The following is a 14,638-nucleotide window of genomic DNA, read 5'->3' as shown; positions in this document are numbered from 1 at the left end:
ATATATATTTATATATTTCTAGATACATATATTTATATTTTAGATTTATGTGTGTGTCAAATGAGGTTGATTTTATTGTCTCCACTGAATTCAGTGCAGGTGGTTTGGTTCAGTGACAGAAGCAAGCTGTGCATGTGGGCAGGTGTATTTGCTATGTGTGAACTGCAAAATATCCTTTGGGACTAATAAAAAACCACAACAAACCGTTATAACTGGGGGCAATATTTGTTTTGGTGAAGGAGCAAAGCAATCACACGATTAAAATAGCTGGAATTATTGGACAAAGAAGTGGCTTATATGTCAAAAAAATGTGATTAATCAGAGAACAGTTTATGTGCTGTATAGAATAACTGAGGGACAGCCAAACCTCCTCCTGGAGATTGGTCAGCAAAGCTCCTTCTTCCCCTTCCTTTCTTAGCCCTTTGTAAGATGATGTTCAACTGCTTGTTGTGTATTTACCTCCTTTTTTTTATTTTATTTTTTTCCTTTCCCTGCTGCTTTTAGGCAGGTCCCTTGCAAACCTGTCTCTCAGGGACATTCCTGAGCTCCCTGGGCAGCTGTTCCTCTGCAAGGACTGTGCTACTTTTAGACACAGAATGTGCTCTTGTTCTCTTTTCCAAATTACATGTGGGAGTGTGAGGAAGAAGAGAATCAATTGTTTTCTCTTTGAAGTGTGTACCTGTGACTATTCTGGTGAAGATCATCATCATCTGAGGAGGGTTGGGGGGAACTCTAGAGCTGTGTGAGTTTTCCAAGCTATTTCCTCTTAGTATGTCCACAAAAAAAAAAAAAAAATTAATTGGTTGACAGACTTTTGGATTATCTTGGAATCTCTGGTGAATGGCCACTATGCACCTGCAGGTTGCACTTGATCATCAAAGGGCTTTATGAATAAGATGAGAGATTTTGAATGGCAACTTAAGAGAAAATTTTTAGGTATGTTCTAAGGAGAAAATAATCTGTCACTTCTGAAACCCATTTAAGGAAAAGGTGGCACTGTTGATTTTGCTGGGTGTCTGTCAGAGCTGAGTAAAACCATCCTTGCTTCTTGTGAGAAAGGGGATATTTGGTCATAAATTCACATCATTCTTCGCTAGAACTGTTTAAAAATTGTGTATGAATTACAACTTTCAAAGTTGAACAAGTGCCTTCCAGCTTTTTATTCCTCCTTTCATTGCAGAGAACTCTATTGCTGAGATGATCTTCTGCTCACACCAAACAGGGCCCCCAAAATCCAGATTGCTGCAGCAGGAGGTAAGAACAGGTTATTGCAGCATTTCCAGTGGAAAGCTGTGCCTCAAATAATATAAGATCCATGCACAAAATGATTGCAAAGGTCTATTTTTCTTTTAAGAGTGCAATATAATTGGATAACATGATTTTTTTTAAAAAGCTAAGCTATTTCCTGTGCATGTTGTTAAAGCATTAAAGTGTAAATCTGATATGGGAAATAACAGAAGAGAGAAATGAACATTTAGTAGGGTTTTTTTTAATTGGTGGTAAATTTGTTAAAACATAAAATCAATTGAATCTTTATTATTTTATTTCTGCACCTACATTATGGTGTGATGTATAATTAAACTATGGTGTGGTTTTCATTTTTTTCATTGTGAAGGAGTAAAAAAAGAAGGTTAGAAACAGAAAGAGAGTCTTGTTTGACAGCTGCTGTGTCACTTGCTGCTGAAAGTGTCAAACTTACCCATCAGGTTCAAAATTGATGCAAAACTGAATAACTCGAACTTCTGCTGTGATTTAAATAAAATGCAATAGAAAATCACCCCTTTCCCATGGGGCAGGGGAGAAAAATAATTTGGTAGAAATAATGAGGATGTTGCTTAGTGTGTGTGTGAAATGCATAATCAGTCTTTGAGGAGGAGGAGGATGGGAGAATGAGGAAGATTTCAATAACAAAATGCAAGCCCTTGTTTATTCTAAGTAACACTTTGCACCAGTAATAATTCCTCTAACTTGAATTGAAGAACTTGTGCCTTATCTTCATTCAACTTACAATATACAGGCTCTTAATATGACCCAAAGGTTTGTGCACTTTGGAAATATTTCCTAGAAAAAAAAATCTGAAATGTTTTAATTGATTTAATTGGTTTAGATGTTTTAGGAGGAATCAACAGATTAAGTAAATTTGAGAAATCCCTGAAGGGTTCCCCAGGTGGGCAAGTAGGAGGAAAAATTGACATTAATTATTGTTTTAATGGGGATTTTGTAAAATAAAAAAGTGACTTCAATCCAAAGACCTTTCTGACAGAACAAGGGATGGATCTGATCCCAAACTGCAGATGTTGTGGAACCTCCATCCCGAAGTCTGATGGTGGCATGTGGGATTTTGAGGTAACAAATCCTGCAGAGCAGCATGTGGGGAAATACCCATCCCATGAAAGGCCAAATGAGGATCAACACCCTTAATAGATCCCTTTCCTCGGGGCTATTTCCAGGCTGTGGATCTGAAGCAGATTAATAGACAGGCCTGGATTGTTTCAGTGAGCAATTTGGATGGAGCTTCACTCACCTTGAAGAGAGAAACAAAAGCCCTGACACAATTCCCAGCCTATGATCCAGAGTCTGTTCAACAGGGAAACTTCAAAGAATAGGAGGTGAAGATAAGAGAGGTCTCAGCCAGGGAGCCAGTGAAGTCTCTGACATTTTATTTCCCTGCTAAATTCCTTCAGAAAAACTGTCCACTTGGTTCCTGCAAACAGGACACCAGCTGTGCACAGCAACTCGGTGCTCAGGATTATACATGAAGGGAATGCACAACTGCCAGTGTGACCTGGGTTATTTTCTAGTCATTCAAGCTCTGGCTGAAGGCAAAAGGTTTCACTAGAAATGGTTGGAAAACCTGCAAGAAAGCTTCCAGAAATTGTCTTTCAAAAATACCTGCTTGGTTTTGCAGTCCTTTGTGTCAGTCCTATCAATTTTTTGTTTGTCTTTCCTCAGAGATTTTCTTCTTTTAATTGCTGTTTCTAAGCCTGCCCATAAGTGGAAGCTAAATGCTTTAATCTCAATTTAGCTAGGAGTTAATAGACCTGTATATTTAAATATATATGAGCTCTTTCCAGTTGTCCATTCAAAGTATTTAAAATTTGGTGACAAGTACTTAATGATTTTTAGAGAAATAACCTTGATTATGCATTATAATAAATAGTAGTCCTATCCCAAATAACTGTATTTTCACTTTCATTAGTATTTTAGTCACAGAGTTTAAAGGTAAAGTGCTAAAAGGGCACTTTACAGAACGAACTGTAAAATCCTGTTTAAAAATTTATGTAACTTATTGAGACTGAAAGAAATTTAGCACTCACTGTATGGTCTCTTTTGTTGTCTTCATTTATCATCCTGTCCCTCTAACAGACCCCTTCAAACTGAATAACATATCACAGAGGAACCAAAGTAAAATTGCTTTAAAGAGTGGCTGAACTTGATGGGTGGTGGCACACGCTGTACCTTTCTCACAACGTTTATTCACAGATAAGGTGGTTTATATCTTATTTAATTAGGGAGACCTCATATTTATAGACTTCTGCACTTGGCATTCTCTTTGACTACAGCCAAGTGCTAAAAAAACTTCTGTGTATCCCAAGACATCTGAAACACATGTCAGACAACCAAGACCAAACATCTTGAGCAATTTTCAATTTGAGGTCAAATTATGGCAGAAATCAGGGACCCCAACAGGAGAAAAGGATTCTCAGAAAGACTTTTTTTGTACTTAAAAAACGAATGCAGATTTGGCAGGCTAAGGAAGGCAAAACAGGCCAAATGTTTTGGGGGCAGAGAACAAGAAATGTTAATGCTTTGGGTAAGTCAGTCTTACCACTCCTATGGGCATAGAGAAATGCACCAAGATCAAACAGTCAAAGAAAAGTCTAAATAATGAATTGGGGTTTGCTTAGAATGAACAGGAGGAAAAATTGCACAGGAGAAGTAAAAAAATGGACATAAGCAGTGTCTGGTGTTCAGAAAGACTAAACTCAGAAAAAGCAAAATCATCAGTAGAGACTGACTGCAGCTAAAACTGAGTTAATCATGAAGAATTGGACAACAAGTGAAAGGAGGACTTTCTGTGAAATTTATCCCAAGAATTATGTGTGAGAACTGCAACATCAGCTCAAATAGTGGTGAGATCTTTGTAATTTGTGCTTGTGTGCTGGCAGCAACAAAGGCTCTGGAGCAAAGTCAGTTGTGGTAGAATAGGGAGTGTCTGAAGACGAGACCAAGAGAATAATTCCTACTATAAATGTGTGCAAAGGAAGGTTAAAAATAGCAACCTAACTTGTATCAAAAGGGTTTTTTCATGAAATAAAACTAATGAGCTCCTGAACCATTATTTTTTGATATCTAGAAGGAGAAAACTAGGGCTTTTGGGTGTGAAATCTAAATGCTTACTAAATTGAACATATTAAATGTTGTTGTGATAGGTCAAAGACCACATTCAATTATTATGAGACTAAATGATTTTCAGAGGAATAAGATTATAAGTATTTTAACACTGGTCCAGGATGTTCAAGCTTAATGGTGTTTGTGCTGTAGCAAAAGACTTAAAAAGCTGAAAAAGTTCTTGAATTCTTGAATTTCAGGGCAATATCCTTTAAATGTGATCTGTCACCAGCTGAAATATGGCTTGACAGAAAACATAGAGCCAGAAACCTTGACTGCATAACCTCTTCTTTTAACTTGGAGGTAAGTTAGAGAAACACAAAGGAAAAACAAAAAGTGTGCTTGGGGAATGGAAACTGTCACACATTTGTGAGACAACACATGACAGACAAACAGCAAACCTCATCTTCAGTGAAGTTGTTCCAGTGAGGTTCCTGCTGAACATACAGGAGCAATTGGAGACAGCTCCTCCTCTTCAGAAAGAAACTGGAGGAGTAAGAGGTGAATTCTAAAAAAAAAAAAGGGTAGAAACAGGAGCAGCTACAGAGAAGTCGGTAAAAGAAGACACGGTATTGCAGTAGTTGGAAAGTTGAAGAGGGGAAGAGTTCCAGGGGTTCCTTCAGGAGGTCAGAGGAAAGATAGAAAAGGACTTCTTGCAGCAGATGGTTGTCAAAGACTGCCTGCTATATAAGCAACAAGAAGAGGCAATTAATAGAGAGTTTGTTTTGTATGCAGCTTTGAATGTGTCCCTTGGGAAGAAGGAAGCAATGGGGCAACCTGCAGCCACACAGCCAAGGGTCAGGCTGTCAGTGGCATTCGTGGCTGAGGCAACAGAACATGAAAGGGTGCTGGGGAGGCTCCAGGGCTGGAAAAGCTGAAGGGAAGACCATGCCCACACCTGTCAGGAATGAGCTTGACACAGAAGGTGCCACTGGCAGGTGTCCCCACCCATGGCAGGGAGGTTGGAACTGGAAGATCTTTCAGGTCCCTTCTAACTCAGACCACTCTGTGATTCCATGATAAGTGTATGTTGGCCTGGAGGTATTTTTTCATAAGTTTGGTCTTGCACATTCTCTCCAGGAGTAGCTTGAAGTGTTGGAATGACTGGGCTTATGCTATTCCTTAGACACTGGAGTGGAGCAGAAGCCTTTTCAAAGTAGGGAGGGTACTCTGGAAATGTCATTAAATATTATCAGGCATTTTATTCAGATGGCACAGGGCAGAAAACTTGCTGTGCATGATTCTATACATACTCAAAGGAGAGGATTCATCATCCCCTACTGGTCACACTCCAGGGAAGAAAGGCAAGAGGTGAATAAGAAGATGGTTTCACTCCTGCTTTACAAAAAGGGCATGGAGAGATGAATGGCTTGTTGTGGTCATACAAAGGCCATGTAACAACATGAAGTCATGTAAGGACTAATTCAGCATCCTTTGTTTCTTTAGGGCTGTTGCATTTCTCTGTGACATAACAAATCATGATGCATTTTCTAAGGTCTCCATTGTGTTGTCTTTTTTCACATCAATTAGTCTTTTGTTTAGCAGTTTGATACAGTGTTCAATGCAGGTCAGTTAAAATGGGCTGCAGACCCAGATGGCCTAAAATTAAACCCCACCAAAGGCCATTTGACCCTCCTCCACATTTTGGGAATAGTTATTATGAGGGACTAGACTGTGCAAGAGGAATGGATAGTTCAGCATTCAGTTAATCACTGCCATTATGTTGTGCTTGGTTGACAGACTGCAAGCCACACTGAAGAATAGTAATGAGAAGGGCAAGGCAGGAGTTGAGAATTTGCCTTTTTGAGAGATGTTTTCAGAAACTGAATCTTGAGTAGTGAAGTGATGGATAGTGAATCATTTAAAACCAAATCTTGGTTAGGTATTTAACTTGTATAATAGGATCTCACTTAACAGAGTTAACTCAGAGACTATTCACAGACTATTCTGGGTTGGAAGGGACCCACAAGGATCATCAAGTCCAACTCTTCAGCCAATGGCCCACACAGGGGTTTGAACCCATGGCCTTGGCATTATTACAACCAAGTTTTAACCAACTGAGCTGATCTCAGGGTCAACTCATTAAGAAATTTCAAGATTAAGGGATAAAAATATTTTTTATCCTACCAGAAGGCAAGATGATGCTCTGAGTTGTATCCCAAGCAGGTGTATTCATTTAACTGATTCTTTCAAAAGCATTCTGTGGATTTTATGACTTCTGTTTTCCTCTCTTCATTTCCTTCCACCTATAACCAATCTGGGGGAACATAAACCATGAGGCTGCTTGGGAAGTTCTGCCTCCTGTAGACACAAAGGAAGGATATTTTGTTCAACATACAGTCAGTACAAGAAAGACCAGGGAAACCATTCTTGGCTCTTTGTGGGAACTGTCTGCAATCTCTCAGATTAAAGGCAAGAAATGAGAAAGAGGGAAAAGTGCACATATGCAATGGAACAGAGGAGGGGACACAGGAGAAGGGGAAAGTATTTCTTTAAAGAAAATACCTCTGTCCTCCTCTATACCGTTGCATTTGAACATAAATATATATATATATAAACATGTTTAAACTTACAACTAATTAAAGCGAGAGATGAAACTGTTTCAGGTTTTCAGATAGATTACAAGGTAAATTTTGCAGCAAATGAAGTTAAAAGTTTTATTGGATATATACTGTCAGAGTGGTCAGACTTGTAAGAGTGGTGGGAAAAAATTTCATTACCGCTAACTCAGAAATTTAAGGAATCAGAAAGCTTTGGTCCTCATTAAAAAGAAGCATTGCTCTTTCCAGGTTTAGGAATGAAATAGATGAAGACTTCAAGGTATTACTAATGTAATAAGGAGGCAATTAATGAGGATTTATGTCACAACAGCTTTGGACAGCAAGTAGCGATGAAGTGACATTTGCTTGGATTTGAAAAGGAAGGAAAAGCACTGATTAAGGAGCATATGAAATATTTATTTATGAGTATTTTTCTAATGCATTCTGCTTCTAGTAAGTCTGTACCATGAGGTTCTGCACTGTGAGCACCCAGTAAAATGGGTTTGCAGATCAACCTCATTGAAATGCTCACTGAGGTACCAACCAGGCAGAAAAGATGCTCTTGCTTGTGCTTCACAAAATCATAGGGAAGAATTGGTTGATTTATTTTAATTACTATTTTTAAGAGAGTAAGATAGGACCACCCTGGAGGAAAAAAGGCAATGTACATCCATCTGAAACAGAAACAGTGAATAGCCCAAATTTTCAAAACTTGGGAACTCAAATTGTGTTCTTTGGTGCAGATTTTTGTTCCCTCTGCAAGGCAGACACAGGTACGTTATTTCCCTGCCATCCTGGTGGCCACACTGGGTGGCTCTTCCTTCTGAATTCATCTCTCCTGAGCCTTTGTGATTACAGTTGTGTTTTGAATTCTAATGAAACTCTAGACAGGGTTTTCTGGGATAGCATGCACACATTCTAGCCCTGCTAGAGTAACTTTGATAAGTATTAGCTGTTTCTTTAAGGGCCACATCAGATTGGCGGCTCTTGTTCTTCCAAACTCTCTACATCCCTTTCTGGTTTCTAGTGGTGTCTTTCAGGTCTGCAACATATGCATGTTTCATTATTAGAGTTAGAAGCACTTTCCTTGCATAAAGATCATTAAGGCAGAGCTGAGCACAGCATATTGTAAGACCAGAGATGTTCTCCTTGCAGCTTCCCTCTGCTTTGGAAGTTCCTTATTTACCACAGTGCCTCCTTCTTCCTTTAAATTCCTAACATATCTTACAAACAGTTTCCTCATTCCTAATTTCTTTAGTAATTCCCCTGAATGCTTCATTGTAGTTCAGGCAAACTGGATCAAATGAATTTCACTCATTATAGAAAGAATCTTCTCAAAGAAATGTGTCACCTGTGCCTGGCATGAGCTGCTTTCTCTCTGTTCTCTGTCCACATTGAAGCAACAATTACTCTTTTAGGCCTGTCAACAGTTCTTGAATTCTCCTAAAAAGTTAATTACAACTTTTATTTAAAGCTCCATCTAAGAAAAATCTTCAGGATGATGATGTAAAAATGGAATTGAAATATTCTGTAAGAAAGACAAAGAAATGATTGCACTTCCCCTGGTATATTTTCATTCCTCCTTAGCCAACAACCTCTGCACAAAATGGACATTCATGTGCTGATATTGATGCTGCTGCTGTGCAATTATTACAATAAACCCCTTCAGATGAGGAGACAATGTGTTATAACAAGAATGTCCGTTAGCAGGAAATGAAATCTGGTGAGTTTTGAATGTTTTGAAATATCTTTGGTTTATTTTGAAGCCATGGGAAGAGGCAGGATCATAAAGAGCACAAGGGTTTTACTATTTGTGGTCTTTCCAGGTAATGATTTTTAGAGCTAAGAGAGCTGAAGTGTTTGCTACTCAAAGACTTTTCAGTTTAAAGTGTTCAGCACTAGAATTTGTCACTTCAAAGCAGGTCAGCTTAATTAAATAATTATGGCTCTAATAGATGTGTAGACATTTAGAAAACTGTGACTCCAGACTTTTATGTTTTCCTAAATGTTGCATTGAAATGTTGCATTAAATTTGCACCAAAATGTGTGTTCAGTAGGGCTGGATAAATGATGTATTGAATATAATTTCTTAAGGCACTCCAGAAGCCTTTTTCTTGGTCTTGAAAAAAAAAATTCTTTTATTTATTTATTTTTTCAATTTCGAGGCTGTCAAGATGAAAGGAGAAAAACAACCAACCAAACACAAAACCTGAGGGTACTCTGTTTCTTCTGTCCAAACACACAGAGTAACAGAAACAAGTGCAAAACACTAATAAATCTAATCCAAAAGTCATTAGTCATCTGTGGTCACTGCATGGAAAAAAACTAAATAGAAAAATAGTATTTATCTTAGTGACATGAACAGCAAGTCCCTCCAGAAGCTGCTTAACAACAACAAGAAAGTGTCAATGGATATTAAGGGATTAAAAGCTCCCACCCAACCTCTACCATCTGCATGGGTTTGAATGTTGTCTTTAGTTTATTGAGCTCCAGATATACCTGTTTGTTCTTTATAGATCTCAGAAGAAAGTCTCTCTCTTAAAGTGCATTATTGCTGGATTTTGGGCTTCTGTCAGAAACAGGGCAAGAACAAACTGTATTAAAAAGGCCTCCAAAAGGCCTCATTTTGCCTCCAGCTAAATTTTCCTGGTGTCAAATCAAGTGATTCATTTATTTATAAAGCAAAAGCAACTCAGTTTTCAAAGCACTAAGATTCATATTAGAGTGGGGAGGGTTGGAGCCCAAGATACCTGCTTGGGGTTTATTTTATTTAGCTTGGCTCCCCTGTTAAATGTGACCCTGTGGCACTTTATGGCCCCCATATGGGATACACTGAGTGAAAAATAGACCCATTTGGCCATAGTTTCAGGGAATGTTTCTTGAGAGTTTTACCCTGCTGAAAGCTTTATTGCTGCTGTCGGTGGGAGAAGAGACAAACTTTCAAATAAATTCACTCAATATTTACCTGTTTATTGTCTCCACTTATGCTTACACTTTCTATGCAATCTCAAACCAAACTTCAATGGGAAAACAGAAAAAATAGTCCTAGTTAACTTCTCATATCTGAATGGCAATTTAGGAGCACCTTCTATTAGGGTACCTATATAATTTTTATTTATTTTCCTTTCCTTTTTTATTTTTTTCCCCTAAAATGGAAAATGATATTTGGAGTGAAAGACTTCACATGGATTAAAAAGATTTTTCAACTTTTACATGAGATCAAGCCAGTGTCTTTGCAAGTTTTTTGTGGAAAGCTGCAGAAGGCAAGGGATCAATTGGTGAGTGACATACCTTAAAAGCAGAAGGTACAAACCTTGGTTGTATTCATTCCAAATAATGTAATAAACCTTTGCTGACTGCAGAATGTAAGTTTGGGGCCAGCTGGATTTTCACCACTCTTTCTCCCCCAGTTTTGGGAAGCAAGAACATCCTCAAATGCTTCCACAATTTTTTTTTTTCACAAAACAATTTTTCCAATGGGTTTTATTTTTTTAAGTGTTCTAATACTAATACAGGCACCCCAAATTTGAGGTACTTGCAGCTCTTGGTCACTGTCTTTACATTCATGATATGAGACTCTTTGGGTTTGGAAAATCCTGAAATGTGGAGCAAAGAAAAAGTCAGGAATGCAAAGTTTTATTAGAAACTTTTATTTGGTTGGAGTAGGGGTGTGTGTCTGTGTGTGTTTGTGTGTGGCTTTCACATCATAATGTGAAAGGTTTGGGAAACTAATTTGGTATTTCCCTGAACTGAAGCACCCCAACCTTTTTGGTATTTTCATTTTATTCATCCAAGGTAGATCCAAATATAATATCCCAGTGTTCAACCTGCCACATTTTAAGAAACGATCATACAGGATTGTGAGTTCATAAAATAGTAACTAATTTATGTTATTGTTAATGTAGTTTCTCCTGGAACATGGGCAATGTATTGATATTCTCCAGTTAATAGGCCATTCTTGCAGGATTCAATGCTTAGTGAAATAAGTTCCATTATGGAATGGGAAAACTGTTTCTTCTAGAGGTCCAACTGACTCTGCTCTGCTCTGCTCATCCAAAAAGAAAAAGGAGCAGGACATTCAGCTTGTTGAGAGAGGTCCCCCATAAAGCCTATTTGCTTGATGAGCTGATGTCCTGCATGAGGAGGGGACAAACACCCCCAGGGAATGCAATCCACAGGCAAAGCTCCCACTGGCAGCTTTGTGTGAGCCCTTGGGAGGCAGCAGAGAGAGAAGGGTGGCTCAGATGGGCAGAGAATGCCCCAGGCTTTGCTGGCAGGGCACACTGAGCTGCCCCAGGGTGGGGAACAGCACACAGAAGATACCCATGCAGCCTGCTGGGGTCACAGTGCCCTCTGCCTCCCGGGGTCCTGCAGGCAGAATCATCGCTTGTAGTCACTAAACACTTCTCCTTTCCCTGGACTTTTTCCAGAGAAGAGCAACAAGGCTGGTGAAGGGACTGGAGCACAAGTGCTGTGGGGAGAGGCTGAGGGAGCTGGGGGTGTTTAGCCTGGAGAAGAGGAGGCTCAGGGGTGGCCTCAGCACTGTCTAGAACTCCCTGAAGGGAAGTTCTGGCCAGGTGGGGGTTGGTCTCTTCTCCCAGGCACTCAGCAATAGGACAAGGGGGCACAGGCTCAAGCTCTGCCAGGGGAAATTGAAGTTGGAGAGCAGAAAAAGCTTCTTTCCAGGGAGAGTGCTCAGGCATTGGAATGGGCTGCCCAGAGAGGGGGTGGATTCCCCATCCCTGGAGGTTTTTCAACTGAGCTTGGCCGTGGCACTGAGTGCCATGATCTGGTAAAGGGACTGGAGTTGGACCAAGAGTTGGACTTGATGATCTTGGAGGTCTTTTCCAACCCAATCCATTCTATGATTCATTGTGGAAACTGCTGAAAACCTTCAGTTGTGTTCTTGCCAGGAACCTCCATGCACATGGGAACACAGATTAGGCAGGATGTTCCATCCCTCCACTGCTGACTCTGCTGCCAGGGGTCACACTGACCAGTTCCTCGAGCTTAAACCACCACCAGAAGTAACTGCATCACAGCCCCCTTGCTCTTTTGTCCCTGTGCCTGGTGGTGACCTCAGGAGATCCTTTGGCCAGACTATAAGGGAACCTCAGGGCAGTTCAGTTCTCAGGAAACCCTAAAGTAATCCTGTAGAAGAAAAACCATCTGAGGCAAGAAATCCAGCTTGGATAATCTACATGTTCTCATACCTGCCTGGAATGGTCATGCAAGAGCTTTGTGGGAAAAGCTCAGAAAAATCGATGCTCCAAATGAAATATCATTGGAAAACTCTTCTCATTTCAGCTGTGGTCTCAGTGAGGAGCTGTGATGTATCCATGAATAATGTTTAGCTTCAATCCCTTTTACAGCCATTCCAAACAGATGAGCAATTTTCGAAAAGTTACTGTTGAAGATGCACTTTTGCCTCTTCATCAAAACCACATAAAATGAAATATATTGCAGTATTTATTGCAATGTATTACAAACGTTCGTGGTGATCCAGTACAGATGCTTCTTTTTCTCTGTGGCACTGACCTTCAAAAGTGATGATGTGAAAAGCCCTAGATTTTATGACAGCTTAACTCTGAACACATTACAGCTTCTGTATTAATATATATTTGTTCTGCTGTAAACTTTGAATATGAAAAGAAACTCTGTACCTTTTACTCCACTATAAAGTTTAAATATGAAGAGGAAAAGGTTCATGGAGCTATAAGGAAGATTTAACTATATTTATGTGAAATGAATTTCCCTTTTTTTCTTTCCCTACCACACAAATAGTTCTTTCTGGGTGTTTCATGACTTCAGCATTTGTTAAGTGAATCTAATCATCATCAATGTAAAGGTCACCAGAGCAGCAATACATAGACCTGCCTGGCACAGCTTTGTGTAGATATACTGGTCACTTAATAGTTAAGCTTGAAAGTAGGATCTGTCTCAGTTTGAGATAGCAAACTGATAACCCTCCCAAGTACAGAGAGAAAAGCCTCCCTCTTAACACCAAGGAAAGGGAGGAAAAGAGAGGGGAAAGAAAAAAAAAACACTTCAAACCACGTTTATACTGAAACTACGTATATTTTTACAGAAAGGAAGAGACAATTAGAAGAGAGTACAAATATACACTCACGCAAGTCTGCAACAACAAATTCCCCACTTCTTAACGAACACATTACTTAAGAAAAAACTTATTCCCCAGGGAGACAAACTCAAGCAGAAAGGAGAGACCCAAAACAACACAGTTTACTTTCCTGAGGTACCCTGTGAGCCAGGGGTGGGCCTGGTCCTCTCCATCCCCCCTGGGACAGCATCGTGCGTCCTCCCAAGAGGAAGGCTAAGGAACCACTGCCTTAACCACTCCCACACTGGTTCCTACTTCCCTGGAGATGATGTCATAATGTGGTATGGAATACAAAATCACTGGCTAGAAGAGGTCAGCTGTTAGCTCAGCCCAGCTCAAGTCAGCTGACAGCTTCGGCCTAGTCTGAACTTCAGAGCCCAAATTTAGGCCCACCTAGGGGAACCCATAACAGGATCCCAAGGCAAAATGGGCGTGAGCAACAGCTGTGAGGTGTGGGCTCCTGTTTCTGTAGCAGCCCTGTCAGCTCGAGCCAAGCAAATTAACACTGCTCACTGGAGGACATGTGCTGTCCAGGTCCCAGTGGTGAAGAGCTCAGGAGAACGACACAGTCCCTGCCAGCCTCACCCCCTCGAGGTGCTGGCTGACTCCAGCTGCTCCTGGCTCCAGACTTCAAAGATCTGTTTCCACAACCAAGGGTCTGGAATCAGGCACTGCTCTAACAAAGGTGAGACTGTTGTGGTTACTGCTAAAGGCATGCAGAGCTCTCCTGCCAGCTTTGGGGATTCCCTGGAAAAAGAAAGAAAGACAGAGCAACCATCCCTGAGAGAAGGAGAACACCTCTTTTGGAAACCACCATGTAAGTTTATCAGCATTGGTGCTGCAACTGGCAGCGTTTTGTTGCCAAGAGAAGAGAAAAGGATGAAGCAGAATGGGTGACCAGGAATGGCATTCATGGAATCATTCAGAGAGGGCCTCCAAATACATAGTTTTAATTAAGTTTGGGTTCTTTGTGTTGCTTAACCTCTCTGTCTCCTTTGTGTGCATGTGTGTTGCTTTGCTCCCATGTGTTGTATGCCCACATCCTGTCAGGGATGAATTGTGGCTTTGCTTCCATGAGTGAGGCAGTGAGGCAGCTCTGGCTGGGGTAGTGCCCTCACCTCTGCAGGTGAGGTGTGACTGACAGCAGCCTGTGAACAGCAATGGGTTTGTCATGCTTCAGATCTGCTTCTGAACAAATAGGGAAACAGCACCCAAATGCACAAATTCTGTTCACACACGGGCAGGATTAGAGAGGTATGTCTGAATAGCAGGTGGAGAAAGACCTGCAGAGGATACTCGCTCTTCACCTGGGAACATCTTTATGAAAGAAAAGGGTTGTCTTTAGGGACACTAGAGGCTTCCCCAGCACATGTGCCTCCAGGAATTGAGTGCTCACCTCCTCCCTGCGCTGTGATTAGCAAGTCCAGAGGGGAGCCTGGGGATCTGCAGTTTGTGAGCTCCATCATTTGGACAATACTGGGCTGTGTCTCAAGCAAACAAGATCGAAGCAGCACTTGCTGTTGGAATATGGTACAGTCACGGATGCAAAGGAGCAGGGGATAATCTGTAAATCCCAACATTTTAT

This window comes from Pithys albifrons, chromosome 7 (genome assembly GCF_047495875.1).
Source record: "Pithys albifrons albifrons isolate INPA30051 chromosome 7, PitAlb_v1, whole genome shotgun sequence".
Taxonomy (NCBI): Eukaryota; Metazoa; Chordata; class Aves; order Passeriformes; family Thamnophilidae; genus Pithys; species Pithys albifrons.
The sequence above is the reverse complement of the archived record's forward strand: the minus strand, read 5'-3'. Positions refer to the sequence as shown.